Source organism: Simochromis diagramma, unplaced genomic scaffold, assembly GCF_900408965.1.
Source record: "Simochromis diagramma unplaced genomic scaffold, fSimDia1.1 OVJJ01000602.1, whole genome shotgun sequence".
In the NCBI taxonomy this organism is placed as follows: domain Eukaryota; kingdom Metazoa; phylum Chordata; class Actinopteri; order Cichliformes; family Cichlidae; genus Simochromis; species Simochromis diagramma.
In genome coordinates, this window is record NW_024387040.1 from 9,726,338 (window position 1) to 9,745,364 (window position 19,027).

The 19,027-nt window shown below is 42.0% G+C and overlaps 1 protein-coding gene across 1 annotated transcript in view; it reads right to left on the reverse strand.

Moving 5' to 3' along the window:
* tmem108 (transmembrane protein 108) overlaps positions 1-19,027 on the reverse strand; it is a 56,807-nt gene that overhangs the window by 25,270 nt on the left and 12,510 nt on the right. The gene's annotated exons all lie outside the window — the stretch shown is intronic.

Here is a 19,027-nt window from a genome sequence, read left to right on the forward strand (position 1 = left end):
AGCTAGCAGGTGTAATATCTTAACTGTGTTTGTTGGTGTCATTTTGAGTCTTTTTAATGCAATTATCTGACAAATAGCATGGTTTACCTTGTAGTCACTGTTGCTAACAGACTGTTTAAGAAGTCTGTGCTTCAGTTTTATTTGATTAGTGTATTAACTAGCGTCAGTTAGCAGATGTGATGCACCTGTATAGATGGACACAGCTTGCTAACCAAGCCTGCTAGTGTTAGCTAAACATTAGCAGGAACAACATTTACAGAAACAATCCTAAACAAGAGAAATCAATGGCTGGAGCAGTATGGCTAAAGTTTTAAATAGAGCCTATATGTGGGATCAGAAAATAAATATATATTGTAAAACATACACCCTTAGCATTAGTACTCCAGTACTGTTAAGAGACTGGAGGATTAAGAGTAGCTCCTGCAGGTACAACTGCCAGACACAAAACGTGGCAGGAAAATGTAACTTGTTAAATTTAACAAGGGGAAGTCATAAACACGAAATAATGGAGACAAGCTTCTATCAAATTACAAACGAGGAAAACAACTGCAAAACTGTAATCCTCCCGGCTCTATTTCCATGTTACAAAAGACAAACATAGACTAAAACGACGGGTAAAAAGAACATAATAAAATACGCAACTAAACAGGCTATCGTGACACATCATTAGATGACATAGACTCTCAATTTTGCTCTCTTTGCTCTCAATGTTTAGAAAATAAAGACGCTCGCTGCTTCACTGCTCTTAACTCACAGCTTTGACTATAATGATATGAGCTTGGTTGTAATGGGCTGCAAGAATACAGTAGTAGAAGCAGCAGCAGCAGCAGAAAATGAGTTTTTCAGATATACACGTATGAAGAAATGGAACTAGCTACAACAGTCCCAAACCCATCTTCACTTTCATATGACCATGAGGATGCTGAGATGATAGCATCTCACCACCATAGCTCCCTCATGTGCTTTAATTTGTTAGCATCACGTTCCCGGCCTAATGAGCTCAATGGAAAGGTGCAAAGACAGCAGCTGAGCCTCTCTACATTAATTACGCTTCATCAGTGCTGCCAAACCGGTGCAGACTCATATTGGTGATCCTTAACTTGCAAGGCACAAGTAGTGAGGCTATGGGTAGGCGGATGGAGGAGACAAGATAATGCCAGGTGGTGTTTCATGTATACTAGTCATCACAGGGGAAAGGAAGTTTTTGTTGAAATGCGATTCAGCTCTTCTGGCCTCCTGTTGTGGAGCTGGCTCATGGTTCAGCTCTGTGCACACCAGCAGGTAAAAGATAATAGCGCATGACAGTCAAGGTCACGGCACTGCCAAAAATCCCAGACAGGATGAGAGGTTCATTGGGAGCTGTTGACAGATTTGATGCTTAACACTCGTTCACCAACCTGGATTCAATATCACTACCTCAGACTTCTTTGCAGCTGGGATTAGAAGGGATTGCAGGGTGGCTGTAAGTCACAAATGCAAGCAAAAAAACAAAAAACATCTGTTTGCAGAATACAGTATGCTTAAGAAAGCATGTCTGGTTTAAATCACTCTTTAATTAATTCAAGAACCAAATAATGGGGCAAACTAGAGCAGCAATCAGTGACAACAGCCATGATTTTGGTCAGTGAGTCTCTGCATGAAAGAAGTAGCTGGGATGGAGGTGGGTTACAAAATGACTTGCAACAACTGTAGGCACATCATAGATTAGATTTGTAATGTGGGTATGCAGAAAGGTTTGGCACAGAGAACATAGCTACAAGTAGCGCTTTCTGCTGTGTCATGTCACTGGACCAGTCCAAACCCAACTCTGTATCTTATTTTTGTATTTTTACTTAAAGCAATACTGAAAGCCACATAAAGGATGGATGTACATTCTGGGGTCTAAAAAGCGAAGACAGTGGAGAAGAGCCTTAAAGCCTGGACTTTTTCTAACAGGTGGTGACTCCACTGGTTGCAAAACGGCTGAAAATGAACCTAATCCTCACTTGACATATTGTCATGGTCCTGGGTCATTTTGACCCAGCGTTCTTAGTTTTCTTGTGTTTTTGTATTCATTCTATGGTTTCCTAGGTTGTTTAGTTTTTTGCATTTCCTTTCGTGTCTCTGCCCTCTATGTGTATCTGTTTTTATGGTGATGTGAGTTCTTGTGCCATCTTGTTTTCTCCAGACTTGTTTTCTCTCTCTCTCTCTCTCTCTTTTTCCAGTCTACCTCTTCGTGTACTTCCTGTTTTACTTTGAAGGTCGGTGTGTTCAGTTTTGTGTTCTCCCTGTCTCGTCTGTGTAATCAGCGTCAGCTGTGTCTCCCAGCTGTTTCCTCTCAGTCCTGATCTCCTCTTGTATTTAGTGTCTGCATCTTCCCCTGCTCGTCGTTGCATCGCTAACAACACACTTTAGGGTCCTAACGCCTTGTAAGTACTGCAAGTAGGGACCTTGATGTGAAGCATGTTTTCATTGGTTTATGAAAAATGCCTCTCCATGTGCATCCGATAAGCAACATCCATTCCCAGTTTAAAAACCCAGTGTCCTAAACTGGTGAAATTGGGGGAAACATACAATCTTTGTCCAACTCTCAACAAATAAAAAGCAAATCAACAAAAACAATTCACTGATATACACTGGGATCTTTGCACATAGCCACCTAGCTATGTGCTTCCTCTGAAGAGGGAAAAAAGTTGCATGGCAACTGACATGCACACAGCCATCACCATAGCAACCCTAATGGTAGATTATATTGAAATTCATTCACAAGGACATTTTTTGGCTCGAACACAATTGGGAAAAATGTTAAAAGAGTCAGATTTGGAAATTCTCACTCACCACAGGTAGAATGAGAAATCCAGTAGCAACCTGTTTGTCTCTGGGACTCTGCTTTGTGCTTGCAGCCCTGCTGACAGGGCCAGGTCTGAATAGTGTGTCTGGAGGGGGTACAGACTAGAGGCCAAAGCCAAGGTCACCCGAGACGGCACAATGAAATAAACCTGTCACTCCGTTGCACTGTGGCCACCAGCCGCAGGGATAACAATGCTTTTAATTTTGGACTTCCCTCGATTCTGCGGTTATGTATAGGGGCTGTGATAGCAGGCTGGCTGCTTGCCCACAGTGGCTGCAGCCTGGCAGCTTTTCCACAACACGAGGAGGGAGGGATGAGGAGGAGGAGAGGGAGGGAGGGAGGGAAGTGTGGGAGTCGATGATGATGGTGTGAACCACACTGTTGGGCTCTCTCAGACAACTGATAACAGGACTTCCAATCACAACTCTTCTAACTGATGCCTTTTTTGTCCCTCCAGTTTTGATGCTACACCCTCACGGTTTGGGTTATCTCTTTGTTGTGAACTGCAGGGAGCTTTCACACAGCTTCTGCTCAGGAAAGAGATACAAACACTAAATGTGGAAGCTGTGGTTTGAGGATAGATAGATAGATAGATAGATAGCATCATTGCTGTAAAATGTAAAAGTCTGGTTACATCAGTGTACAATTCATTGCGTCAAACCTCCTCCTTGGTGTGATCTCAGCGGGTTTAGCTTCATCTTAAATCGTGCAAAATCAACTTCCCCTCCACCCTGCCCTTCCAAGGCATCCCAGGGGACATGCCCAGTCAGAGGGCGTCCCTTTTCCCTTTGATGCTGTTTTACCCTTTGATGGAAATCAGCAAACTGCTCCTGATAGCCGAATTCATGTGTTTCCTGCATTGCCCCAGCAGAGACTGTGGCTGCGCCTGAGGAGCAGTGATGGGAGTAACGCCTTATTGAGTGTTACTGTAATTACATTTTTCTGTAACACAGTAATGGAACAGATTGCTCTGCTAAATCTGGTAATAACACTAAAGATACTAATGAAACAATTATGCTGTTTCGTTTTGCATTAAATAAATTCTTTGCTTTCTTTCTTGTGCTCTTTTCAATCCAAAAGTGATGATGGCACACTGGCACCAAAATGACCATCTACGTGCCAGCATTCGCACGAGTTCAAGCCTGACTGTGCAAGCTGATTAGCGATTACAAGTTCTGTTATAAAACTATTATTCATCAGTGAGAAGTTTTAAAAAAAATAACAGTGGCAGTGACTAAAAAACGAGAGACTGGCTTACCACTGGGACTTTGAAAACGCAATTATCCAGCCTTTATACGCACAACAACTGAATGATTACAAGTATTGATTGGAGGCAACAACAGGCCCAAATTGAATACAAGCAGCAGAAGGAGCTGATTTCCAGGTATCTTTTTTAATCCTTCGATCCCTGAATGCACTGCCGTACTGCCGAGTCACTGTGCTGTGCTGTGCATGAGCGCTGCCAGTCGTGGCTCTGGATGACGAACCTGGCAGGATGAGTTGCCGGTGCTGTGTCATGAAGGCTAGCGGAGATTGTGCAGGTTATCAATCAGCACATTCACTTCTCTCCAGGCCCTCATAACAATAAAGTAACACAGCAGCCATTAAAAGAACATTAAGCTCCCAGTGTGTCGTTCAGCCTGATGGTAAACTACCAACACATTGTCTTCCACGTCCTGTCCAGTCTCGTGGTTATAACTTTAAAAGAAACATGCATGCATGGTGCTCAGACTAACATTTTTGGACTATCTGAATCATGTTGAGGATAGAAAGCCAGAGACAAGATGTTTCTTCCCTTTTTGTTTGCGAAGCTTTCATTGGCATTTATTCATTTATTTTCCTTTTTCTTTTGTTTTTTAATCTTTTGTGAACTTTTAAAAATCAGCTGTATGCATTTTTTTTAAGAAATTCTATTTTCTGCACAGAACTAAAGTAGCCTGCTTCTAGATATCTAGATCACTGCTCTCATTTCCTGTTTCCTTATCAGTTTAAATAGGTCTGGTGTTTTGGTCTGATGGTTGTTCTCATGTTTGGAAAGACATCGGCCGTCTCGTTTTGTGAAAATTACCACAAATGGTGCATCTGCTATGCAGTTCTGCCACGCAGGTGCTATGACCTACAGAAAAAGCATCTTTTGGATCACCAAACACAGTTAGGTCCCTAAGTACAGCTATCTGTATACATAGTTCCCCATTATTAGATGCTCAAAGGTGACTGGACAGCTGGCTGACAAGCAGTCTTATGGCCATGTGAGGAAGTTTTCTCCAGTTGTTCAGCAGTATATTTCACATTTACCATCAGACTGTGAAGATACTGCTTGATTTTGCATCACTGTCAGACAGCAAATGGTAGAGTCTGAGCAGCTCTGCTGGATAAAATACTCTTTATTTTTTAAATTGCAGAAAAGATCTGTTACTGTTTTTTTTCTTTAATAAAATATAATGGTACTTAACATCCATCTGCTCCACGACAAGATCATGATGTCAGAAGCCAAAGAGTATTAAGCTATAAATAAAGAGCTGTAAAGCCCCGACATTTCTTGATAGTAGTTTGAACAGTTACGAACTAAAATAAAAACAAAGCCCAACAACAGAAACGCTGCATCGTGATTGTGCACATTGATTTTATGTTTTTAGTGAGCAAGCTGTCAGCTCGTATCCTTGTCTTAGCCATCTGCAAGTTAACATACTGTATATGTCAGAGCTGAAAGGACAGTGTAGCATTAAAGATGACATTCCTGTCAATGATCATTAATATAGAAAGCAGCACAGCACAAACGTGTCTTTGTCGGTATGTTATTACAGATGTTATTGCTCTTGTGCCTCGTTGTCATGCGTGCCAAACACACAGAATGTCAGCGTCATGCTCGCTTCACGTCAGCAACGAATAAATGCGCTGCAGCTCTCGCCTGGATGAATGAATTGAAAATTGAAGAACTCCCACTCAGAAAGAGCTGAGCACCTGTGCTCAGGGGCAACTGAGGAGGAGTAGAACAACATCACCGGCCTCTTCATTACTCAGCACACACACAGACAAACACACACGCACACACAGCCTGGACCAATGACTAAAGCAATTCATCAGAGGACTTGTGTCCAGAGCCCTATCTGTGGGTGTGTGAACACATGTGAGACACAGACAAAGAGATAAATGGTAGTCGACCAGAATCCCTGCCGATTTGTACAGCTGCCGCAGAGTCCATTTATAAGCAGAATGTTTCACAGTATCAGCTTCCTGTGCACCTCAGGAATGTTTTTACTCTCCTGGAGGTGACGCAAACCAAGCCTCAGCTCTGTGAAAGCAAATCTGGCATTGAATGCTAAAGCTCTTTTATGTTATTGAAGCCATAAGCAGAGTGCAAGTCAAGATCTCACCAAGGCAGAACCTCAGGTGTCAAGTAAGCCAAGGCTCACATCACTCAAGGTGAATGAGTTTGTAAATCTTTATAAGTTAGGCTCAGCTCAAGTCAAAGTCTCAAATCTGGTCTTCGAGGAAACACGTCAAATGAGCCCGGCAACAATACAGGCCACTGCTTTGTTTTTGGGACTTACGCTGCCTGAAGCCTCAAGTCTTCAAGTAATTATTTCTCCAAATTGCTTCTCAGATCCTAATCTTCCATTTTTAAACTGTGTCCTTGTCTAACATCTCGAGTTAGATCTTTCAGGACTAAATACTCAAGTGGATCAATTCTTTAGTAATCAGATTACTGTAAATGACTATGCAGTATTTGTTATCAGCATGTCTGAATCTGTTTGTAGACCCTTTGCACACAGAGTGCGAGGACAGAGGGATCGAGTTTATTTGAGGATGAATTAGTTGGGTTGTTTTTTGTCACATATCAGGACACCTTTGACCAAATGTCTCATCGGTGCTATTTGGATATCCAAGCTACACAGGAAGCCATGAAAATTCCCACAATAGGCAAAGTCAGCAAACTAACCAACAATTTCCTTCTTGATTCGTCAAAATCAGGGTTTAAGTTTAATTTTGACTTTTGATCAAGTCTCAAGTCGCCATGCATTTTCCACACTTAAAGACAATCTGGAGTTGAAAAGCCGTCAATCCATTTATTTCATGGTCAGAGGGGTGCTGGAGGCGGGGAACACCCTGGATGGGTTGCCAGTCAGACAACCATTCACACTTGCGGCCAGTTTATTGCTGCTGTGAGGCAACAGTGCTAACCACTGCACCACGGTGCTGCCAAGAAAGCAGCTGATTCTCAAATTCAAGCCTTTGGTAATAAAGTCTTAAAAATATTAAATCACGCTTGAGTCAAGTCATTAACTCTCACAAAGAGTGATCTTTACTCTTCTCTTCACCCAGTAGGATGTTGAATTTTGTTTGTATATTTTATATTTATGTGATGTTACCTCAGCGTCAACACTTCCAGACACATCATCTTCAATGATGTGTCTGGCACGTCTTGTTCATTTATTTAAAAATCAATAAATAAAATATTTCCAAATTCTTTCTCAATCAAGTTTAAATCTCAAAGCAGTCAAGTCTACAGAACAGCTCAAGTTCTCATTTTGTTCACATAAATCCAACCTGAGCTCACGTCTCAAATAAGTGAAAACTCACGTAGAGCTAAATAATCTGTATTCTGTAAGAGAAGGTGTCAGCCCAGGCAGCATCACGCTGGGAACTGAGGGAAGGCTAGACCCGCCTGACATACTCCGGCACACAGTGTAACACACACCTAAGGTCGGGCTTGGTACAAAGAGTGAGACAGGTAACAGAGCCCCAGGGAAGAAGCTGTGACAGACTCGTTATGTCACTGGAAAAAGGACACTGCAGACTGAAAGGCACTTGGAATGATTGAGAGCGCTGTCAGTGGAGGGATTTGATTAAGTCAGACCTGACAGACTTCAGTGCAGAGGAAACACTTTATTAGAGATGCCCCAGCGTTTCTGTGCCCAAAGCTTTTGGATATTACATCTTTACATACAAATGAGTCAACAGACAAAAGCCTGATTTGATCAACCACCCTCTGGAGTGCAAAGGGTGGTTGATTTTGGGATGTTTATAACATAACAGCAAAAAAAAAAAGGTAAATTACGAAGAACTTCAGTGTACTAAACATGATGCATATAGCACAGTAGCTGATTTGATCTACTATAAAATCTCCCCAGTGGGTGATATTTGGCTTTTTTGTTATTTATAGTGCTCAGACACACACACACTCCTGGAGACCTTGACACCTGCAATACCTGCAAATCTCCACGCAGGCATATACCTACTCTCCTGAGAGTTATTGAGCCAGGCAGTAAAGGAACAGACATTGGGATGCAGCTCACCCTCGCCACTGTCTGAGTCGTAAATATCCTTCTCTCCGTCGCTCGTTTCTTCTTCCTCTCTTTCTTCTTTTCGTCCTCACGTGAACCACACACTCCCCCACCCCCCCCCCCGACTGACTGACTGACTGACTGACTGATTGCTGCTGCGAGCGGCTCACTGATGATGAAGAGTAACGTGAAACTACAACGTGTCGTGTCCCGCTACGCTTGTCACAACCGGTGAGAGAATCAAAAAGTAACATCGCTGCAAAAAAAAAAAGAAAAAAAAAGGGGGCTTAGGGTGACAGTTAAATTCACCACACTTACTGAATGCATAATGACACTTTCATCCGGGGTTTGAGGCTTCAGCCTGACCAAAATCCAGACACTCACAGAAATGCATGAAGAAAGTCCCCACAGGAAATAGTGACACACCTCCTTGCATGTAGATATTTAATCACACGCGAGATAATGTGAATGATCCGATTGATATTCATGAAAAAGGACATGAAAGACGTCTAAATAAACTCTTAAAGATGGATTTCTAAAGTAAATTTTAAAGCTTTGCATCACATTTCTTTATTCATCTACATGCTTTCCTTTGAGGTTCTGCACTAATGAAGGAAAAGGGTTTTCTCAACAATAAGAAAGGACAAAATGGGACAGGTCGGATGTCAGGTTGACTAGTATAAAAAAGTAACAAGGCGTCTGATTGGCTGCTTTGAGAATAAGCGAATAACCAGCTGCATATAGAGCTGCCTTACTGAGTTAAAACGCTACTCTTTGCCCTTTTTCTCTTTCATATCTAAAACACTCGAGGAAAAACATTTGATCAAAGACTCCTTTTTGCCTTCTGTCTCAGAGCCTGCTCTCTAGGTCGTTACATCTCACGGCGTGGCTGTACGTGTCGGGTCAGCAGACAGACTGATATGTAAAATCTGTCTCTCCTGCCCTGTCACATTGATTATTGGACCTGTGTCACTCGGTGAGGCCACAGTAACGGATAACAAGCACATAATCCTTCTCGTAATGACTGTCTAAATTTATACCTGGAAAATAAGCAGGGAGAGCTAATCAACCAAAGACTTTTAATTTCTCTAAATCCTAAAGAATTATGGAGAAAAACAATTATTTGGATTCAAAGAGTGTGGTTGTTCACTTGAGCTTTTTTAAATTTACCTCCCCAGAAGCTGAGACAAGCCATTCGCTGGCGATAACATTCCTACCTGTGTGTCCTCCGGCACACATCTTCAGCCACCTGAGTGCCTGAAGCTGGGAGACGTCAGAGGCGGTTACGCGTCTGTAAAGCGATCTCCAACAGCAGTTTCAACACAGGCCTAAACGTAAAAGATCAGGGAAAATAAACCCTGAGCTGCAAGCACTTTCTCCTCGTTCATCTCCCATCTCTTTCTGCTTCCCACTTCTTTAATGTCATGTCATGCTTTCATCCAAATAAGTATCTTGCTCTTTCCCTTCTCTCATCTTTACTTTAAACTTGAGCTTCATGCTCTAAGTCCCTTAAAGCAAAGAGGGCGTTTTAATGCCGACTCTGGAAGCTGGAAAATGGGATTTTTAAATGATGAGGAATAATTTAAAGACTTCCATCCAACGTCTACATGAAGAGACAACTTTTATTTTTATTTATGTATGCTCTGTGTGCTCTCCTGTGCACAAACTGAGTTTACATATATATATATATAGATAGATGTGATAAAGAAAACATAGCTTGAGTGGCAACTTAACAGGTAGTTGGTCGCATCTTTAAAAAAACATTTTAATACCATTTTTACTTTGTATGACATGTTGAAAATTGGCATATAATGTGCACCCAAAGATATTCTGCATTAACAGTTATCCTGCAAATGTCAGATCACAAGAAAAAAAAGCCAAAGTGTTATTACAGCTGAAAAATTAAAGGTAAATGTTAAAACTTATGTTGTATCAAATGCTCTAAAGAGAAAAAAAAGCAGACAAGAAGAACCACAGGAGATTTATAAGCTAAATCAGATGAAAATTCAGGGTCCTTTGCTTGCATAACAAAAGGCTGACTCAAGAGCAGTGCAAGAGAGCATTAGCTTTCCCCTTGAGTACATGTACTGTCCCCCGAATTCCCCGGGAAAGCTCCTTAGACAGTAAATGGATAGAAATTTAATTTGAGGCTATGCCTGCTGTACGTTCAGCTCAGAAAGCATTTTTACTGGCAAAAACAGCAAAGCTGGCATTGTTGTTGTCACCAGGTGAGTTTGTCTGTGTGTGTCATCCTGGGAAGATGGGGTCCTGGTCCTCCACTGAGATGTAACACAAAGGCAGCTTAAAGCACTTTCGCTGGTATATGTGTGTCTGTCTATGAAAAGATTTTATCACCACAACAGCATCACAGCAGTGCATGATACAATAATTAAAGGTTACAGATGTATTCACTTTAGTTTCTTAGGATCACTGTTAGTTACAGTAATGCAGTTCCTGCGGTTCAAAAGAAACTGAAGTGGACTGTAGTGTCAGATCCAAATGATGAGTGAATTTGGAGATCGGTGTGGTCTAACTCCTGGAAATAAAGCAGCCAGCATTCCTGTCACAGCTTCATTATTTAAAAGCATTTTGCATTTTTGACCCTTTAAGTTTTACTTGGAACTATTCACTTTTCTTATCTAAGAGAAAGCGGTGCAAAACTTTTGATTGGCAGTGCTAATCCGTCAGAGTGCACAAGGTTGTATGTGTGACTGTGGAGCTCAGCACTACATCAGATTTCCCGTAATGCCAGAGACGTGGTTGTCCTCCATCTGACAGCTCATCTGCAGCAGGTCGAACACCTGTCACACTTCACTGTCTGTCAGGGAAGGTGATGGCAGACCAGCTGGTGGCCAAACTGCCCTTCGGGGCAAGCTCACATAGTTTAAAAGGTACCCGTCGGTGGACACAGAGTGACTCAGCTGGAGGCAGAATAAAGTATTTTTTCCCAATGTTAGACCTTTTTACCAAAACAATCTTTTGAATTTATTCAAACCGTACAACAGAGAATTTCTGTATGGACATGTATTCACCTTTTTAAAATCCACATTAGGGCTGTTCGAGAAAAGAGCCGGTCTTTCTGAATACGATCCTGCACATTTGCCTTAACTTTTGAAATAAATTCAGCACATGAAAGGAAGAAAGGGACAAAAGTTGAAAATTGAAAGCAGAATCTTTTGTAAAGCCCGATATGTGGTCTGCTAAATGAAATGTCCTTTTAGGTGAATACATGTAGGGAAAATGAGATTTAAAAATCAGAATCTTTGAACATAAAAGTAGCACAAGGCATAGAGACGAAAGATCCCCAGTGGCAAGGCATTTCGATTCAACCGAACATGAATCTTATGTTCCAAAAGAGCAGGCAAAAGAGGTTTGTTACAAAGGTACACCTGTTTAACTGCTCCTTTAGACAAATATCTAATGAGCCAATCACATGGCAGCAACTCAGTTTTATGTAGACATGGTCGAGACGACCTGTTGAAGCTCAAACTGAGCATCAGAAATGGAAAAAAAAAGGTGATTTAAGTGATTTTGAATGTGGTGTCGTTGTTGGCGCCAGATAGGCTGGTCCGAGTACTTCATAAACTGCTGATCTACTGGGATTTCCCACACACAGCCATCTCCAGGGTTTACAGAGAACGATCGGAAAAAGGGAACATACCCAGAGAGCGCAGTTCTCTTGAGGAAAATGCCACTATTGCAGTATCTGAAAACACTGATTCATGGATTATTTTGTCATTGGTTTGGGATAGTGTGAAATGCCACAAAATATTTCAGTATTGTTGCAAACATGGTGTGCCTAACAATATGTCCAGATTCATGAACTCTAAAGGTTTAAGACAAGAAACTAAAGACCTGTCATCCAGTCATTTCTTGTGTCTTACCGTATTTCCTTTAATACATTGTCATTTTTCTCATTTTGGGGGATTTTGTGGCTTTTGGTGGCTTAAACTTTTACTTATTATGTTGTTTACATAACACTTTCTGTATTGTTATCGATAACATTCTGGTGATATTAATATACTAGTACAATTTTTCACATTTTCTGTAGAGCATGGTAGTATTTACAACTACGTTAAACCATGACATACTATCTTTTTTTATTCTGTCATGTTTTGATCAGTCTCACTATACATGTTTGAGATTGTAATTTGAGTATGATGCTAAATTTGTATCACATTAACAACAGAAAAGAGTAAAATGACTGGCAAAGAGGATGAAAAACTAATGAAGACTTTACAAAGGAAGCAAAGTCTACAAATGAACTATGAACTTACAAGGTGTGACTTTAAAGCCTGTTTTTGATGTATAAAGATACTTTTTGCATTTGTCAGACAAACGTTAGCAGTCTCCGTGGGACAAAACATCCAATCACATCTTACCGTAACATCTGTTTTCTGCTCTGATTGTTAAGGGAGAGGGTATTTTTAGCTCCACATATTGAATAACAGCAGACACTTCTCCAGAGATTTAAAATTGAGACAAACAGACAAGCCAACAACAGAGCAAAATAGCATGACACAGCAGTAGTGCTGCAACACCGAGGGTGCTGTCAGCCGCCATCTATCCTCCGGCTACCCAGTGGACATCACGCTTCCCGCAAGGCCTCCCTGAATGCACCTTAGCCTTTTATACTAAGCAGGTAACTCAGAAAAATCAGCATTTAGGCAAGAACACAAGCTTTGATATAAATGTTTGGCCCTGCGACAGCAGAAACACTTTTTTGTGCACTGCAGCACAACTTGCTGCGACATTAAGCAGGACCATTTGTCAAAGTGCTTCCCACCAGAGATCCCTGATGTGACGCCGCTTCCGAGGAGTCGACACCTTGTAGCCTTAAAACTAGCCTTAAAACTTCTTCCACAGAAGAAACGACGACCTCTGCGTCAGCAAAAAATGCCTTCGCGTCCACACAACCTCTGCAGAAAACATTGGTTGTTAAAAGCCAGCTCTCATATATAAGGACACAATTTGGTCTGATGTTACTATGTCCAAATGATTCGTGTCATCTAACCAAGTGTCATGCATGAACATGAAAGCTATTTTATTTGCCTTGAGGCTTGCAGATTAAAAATGCAGCGGTGCAAGATGACTAACCAAGGGTTGTGCCTCCAGGGTATGAGCCACTTCCTACTCTTCAAGTTTTTACTTAACGCAGAACAAAAGGCTCAGGGTAGCTACCATCACAGAGGGAATAATACCATAAACATGCTTAATCCCTTCAAATAAACATAAGATGTAGCGGAGTGGGACAGTGTGCTTATTTCAGCATCCTGGGGGGTCGAGGACAAAAAAACAAAAGATAAATGTAGGTATCAGTGCTGCTTAACAGATGGCGAACTGCTGAATTTTTAAGGGTTGCAACCCACATAACTGATACTTGAATGCAAGTCAGGAAACTGATGTCACCACCGAAGGAAATAACTAACCTCGGAAATCCTCTTCATCCAGTACTATTCAGTAACGTGGAATTTAAAGATGTAAGTGAGTAAAAATGTGACAATAGGCAGCGAAGTTCTCGCTTTCCTGTGGACGTATCATCTGATAATCCAACTGCGAGTATCTATGAACCACACGGCAGCTACGTCTGGAGAATGGCAGGAAACGGGGCCCTTTGGCACATTTAGGAATGTCCGTGAAGTAGACACAGCAAGTCCGTGTTGTACCCAAGAATTTGCATCGCAAAGCAGGAAATTCATAGTGTTTCCACTCTGTCTCAACGCTTCCTGTCTCAGTTAATGGGCCCCAAACACAGTTTCAGGAGAAACAGCAGAGCATACACCTCAGAATCTCCAGGACTTTCCACGCTCTGTACACACATTCCTGATTTTACCTCTTGACGCAGCCTCTTGTATCATGACAATGGCAGGAACGAAAAGCAGTAGGGATGTTTTTTGGAGGCATGGAGGGGGGTTGGGGTGTGTATTGTACCTCGTTTCCTTGAGTGGTGCAGCAGAGATTGCTGAGAGCCAGCTGGGACGAGCGAACAAGAGGAGCAACATCCGTACAGAACATCCAAGGTCCCCAGATTTCCCGCCGGGTGATGACCACGTGTCCGGAGCCCAAACAGCAAGAGAGACGGAGGGAAAGATGTCGCATTGTTCTCCTCTCTCCTCCTCCTCCTTCCCCCCCTTACCCACCACCATTAGTGAGACGGATTAACTCCAAGAGCTTCTAGTGTAGAGTGTGTCTGGCTCGCTGTATGCTGATACACACACAGACACTGCATCAATTAGACCTATTGTTATTCAGAGTGACAGGCGAAGGCAGATGCGCTCTACAACAACACGGCCAGGACAATTGGCCTGAAGCGGGAGAATTTACTTATGGATGAGCACCCCGGTTGCTCAGTTCACTAAACAGACTAAAGCTCTAATAAGGCAATTAAAGACTAAAACTGTGCGTACTGCAGCACCCAAACATGCCCGTGAAGGGCACACCCTGAGAGCGCCCTAGAGTCCTCACAGGGGTGACCTCCCCCTTCCAGCCACTACAGGAGCAAGCAGAGCAGCTGTAATGACTTGAATCAACATCTCCTGCAGCTCTGGGGCTGATGTTCACTCAGAGATGACAGACGATATGATGGCTTGGAGGCCTGACAGGGTTGACATTTTAAAGTGAGATCCTGCTGATGCTGGTCTGGTGGGACTCCGGTTGCAGTGCAGGAGGTGTCAGAGAGGAACATGTTTGACACAACATTTGGATCAATATCACTGAGCAGAAAGCGCCCGATGATGCCGGCGCTGTAATCAGGAAAGCAGCAAACGACAAATTAGAAGTGGCGGAAACTGACAAAGTATCAAGCAGGTGTTTTCTCTCTCTCCAGTCATGGGAAAAGAGCAGATCCACGATCCATCACAGTTTGCAGATTTCTGCCCACAAAATGACAAACATGATCCTGACCTTGCAATTTGAGTGAAGACCCATTAGGTGATCATCGTGTGCAGGTTTCACTGAAATCTGTACACGATGAGGGGCAATCCATTCATCAGTCTTTCTTCCAATTGAGCTATAAATGACTATCTTCACTAACAAATAATGAAAAATGGAAAAGACGTGTACCATCTTAGTTTATCTAACTGCGCATTTGTTTGTGCGGGAGTTTAAGTACCTCAGGATCTTGTTCGCCAGTAAGGGGAGAAGAGGGCGAGAGATTGGCAGACGGGTTGGGGGCACAGCTGCAGTGATGCTGATGGTGAAAAGGCAGGCGAGCATTAAAAGTAAAGCTCTCAATTTACTGGTCGATCTGCATCCCTCACCTATGGTCACGAGCTCTGGGTAGTGACCGAAAGAACAAGATCGCAGATATAAGCAGTGGAAATAATTTTTCTCTGAAGGGTGGCTGGCCTCCTCCTCCACCTTAAAAAACCTACCTGAAGAGCTTGGTCATCTGAGAGGGGCTCAGAGGAGAGACACTACTCCTCCGCATCAAAAGGAGCCAGTTTAGGTGGTTCGAGCATTTGATAAGGATGCTTCCCGGGCACCTCCTGGGTGACGTGTTCTGGGCATGTCCCACACATTACATCTCTCTTAGTGATCCCCCAGATAGACTGCTGCTCCTGCGAGTCATTCCCAGATAAATGGAAGAAAATGTTTATATACAAGTTGTTTAAAAAACAGATGTTCCTTGAATGGCCACTTGAAGCTGTATCTAAATGGAGACAGTCCATTCCCATACTGAAATGGATTAATTTTTTACATGACTCTGTATAAAATCTTAAAAAATACAGGGTCATGAGAGGACTGGCGCCTATCCCAGCTGCCAGAGGATGAAAGATGGCTTCTCCTCTAAAAATCCAAGTCGCTAAATTGGACCTCTCAACAGGATGCGACTTTTTAGAAATATTTTTATCCAATTATCTGATGAGTCACATGACTTGCTGTGCGGTTTGCTGTACTTCCAGGAATAAGTCTGTGTTCTAGTTTGTTTAGTGAGTGAAATTTAATGTTTATTTTATTTGTACAATAGTGTGCAAAGGTCTTGAGCCGCCCCTCATTTCTTTATACTTTGCTTCCAAGGAGACAGACGTTCTTGTTGTTATTTTAAAAGTGTTCTTGGGCAGCAGCTCTCCAGGCTTCCTGAAGGTCTCTCAGAGTTTTGTTCCTGACCATTTCAGAGGAATATTTTTGTTGGAAAGCTGCTTAGCACGGACCTATGAAATGCTCGATCACTGAAGCCTGATCAGACATGGTCTCATTTGGCGGCTTCCAAGAAGCCAATCTTAAAGAAGGGAAACAGGAAGTAAACTTAAGGTATGCCAGATATGCAATATAATATACAAGAACTGGACTGAAAATCAGTGGCAACAGCGCTGATGGAATGATGAATCCACATTTGAGATATCTGGTTGAAATCTGTAGTTGTCCATATATGTTGAGGAAGTCAGGAGAGAGGTACAACAATGAGTTTCTACAGCTATTTGTAAAACACAGTGGAGGCTTTGTCTTAGCTTGGGGCTGCATTTCACCCAGTGGTGTTGGAATTATGAACACAGAAAAGAACCAACAGACTTTGATCCACCATACAGTACCATCTCAAATGCATCTGATTGGGAACAGCTTTATTTTTTGTATGTCAATGTCCCCCTCAAAAAACAACTGCCAATGGAGAAAAGCACAAAGTGGAACAAAATCGGTCATGGATTGGCCTCCCGAGAGTCTGCACCTCAGCATCACTGAAGCAGTGTGGAATCATCTTGACAGAAAACAGAACAAATGACAGAAACAACCAGAAAGAAGAGCTTTGAAGGTCCTTAAAGAAGCTTGGAGAAATATTTCTGAAGCCTGCTTAAAGAAATGACAGGAAAGCTTGTCTAAGAGATTTCTGGCTGTGTTAAAGAATAAAAATGTTCCAAATACAGACTGTCAAGCTTGTTAGAAGTGAACACATTGTGTTTGCTTTACATACTGTATGTCCTGTATGTCTGCACATTTTAACATTCCCAATTCTCCAAAGCAAAATATAAGGAAATGAAGGGTGGTTCAAGACTTTTGCACAGTACTATATTCTATCCCTGGTTAGTAGCAGATATTTCTATCTGTGTTGCATGCATACTTTGTGCATTTTATTAACCAGCTAACTGGCGTTAGCTAATAACTTGACATTTAACCTTTAAGTTAAAATGTGTTCAAGTCTGGGTCCAAAAAGCAATACTGCAATGGCCAAAATAACACCCTTCAGGCTTCAGAACAGTTGTCCACAAATAAATGGGTGATGTTACCATAGAAACCCCTATCTTGCATTTATTAATTGACTGTTTTTGATCAACAGTCTATTAGATAAACACTTAAGCATAAAATGTACTGCACTAAAGCCTTCATGAAACATCTAGCGCCTTATAAATTCTCAATTTTGTGTGCCTAAAATGTCCAATTACACGCAGCCACTATTTTCTTCGTTGACAAAAATAATCCTTGCGAAACTGGGTTGATAATTGCTGTCCTGCTTACAGTGTCAGGCTGAACTGCTGTGAACAAAACAATCCAATTATTCTGAAACCATTTTGATTTTTTCTTCAGAACACACAGGATCTGAGCCTTGCTAATAAGCCTCGCTTTCATAACTGCAACACCCCAAACCAAGAGAGCACAAGTTATAACATGATCCGTGTGCTGAGTAACACAATGATGGTGGTTATTTTCACTGAGGTTTGGAGCTCCATTTAACCTGACGCAAGAGGATCAAGATTAGGGTGCAAGCGCCTTAGAGGAACATTTTTTAAATACATGGGCTTGTTCCTATAGGTGTGAAGCAACATCAACAACTGAAGAAATTGATGCACGTACTGTATAAGTGGCTTTAGGATGGATTACACTCAAACAATATCCATCATATATCTCCCGCTGATGCCAATCTGGAAAATAATGAAGCAATCAGTGCAACCACTCAGCATGCTAATTACCAACGCCAGCCCAGGACACCCACCGGCAGCTTCTCAGAGTGTGTGTATGCACACATGTGACAGTTTTAAAAATGCTTTCCAGGAGAAAAATGTCTCACCAATAGACATTTAATTACCAGAGGATGAGGTGCTTTGGTTCTCCCGTGCCATTATTCATGGCTGAATTAATGAATAGGTAAACAGCAGAGGAACAAGGCAGACTCTGCGTGGTTTGGATGAAATCTGCAACACCCCTGCTCACACAGTCAGCAGTGTTTATTATGAATGAAGAAGTGGTTAAAAACAAGGGATGGAGCAAGAACTGTGGGTGCCTCAGACAGTTTATGATTAAGTGATGAACCACAGATGGTCCACGCCTCTTAGTTTTTACATGAAACAGGTGAGAAAATTAACAGTGTTTAAAAAATGATTGCTGTTTTCATCGGATAATTACACGGGATTATCATAAATTTTTAAGACTCCCATCGGAGGACAAATAAGGAACGAGTGACAAATTACAGAAAAATCTACACGAAAATAGTTAACAAGCAACTGTAACTAAGTATCTGGAGGAATAAACAAGATTTTTAATCAAAAAGAATATACTGCGATAAATTTGTCATTAAACTTTGAACTCAGAGGTTTGTTTGCTGGACATGAATGGCAACTTTCATGAGGAGTCATCAAAAAGACAGTTTGGATCTGGAAAAACACCCAAACTGTGAACAACATACGAACCACCAAGGCTCAAGCCTGCCATGAACTGGTAGAGTATGGACCAAGAAGGAAGATCTTGCTTCAAAATACCTTCAAGCTTGCCTAAAATGTGCAGCTGCTCGCTTGGACAAGTCAGATCCTTCTGGAACACCGTACCAACTGTTAAGCATGGTGGTGGTAGCATCATGCCGGTGGTACTGCACCATTGCACAAAGTGGAGGGAATAATGAAGGAGGGCGACCTCCAAATTCTTCAACTTAACCTCAAATCAACAGTTAAATGGTTAATGGGCACAGTTGGGTTTCCCCATAGGA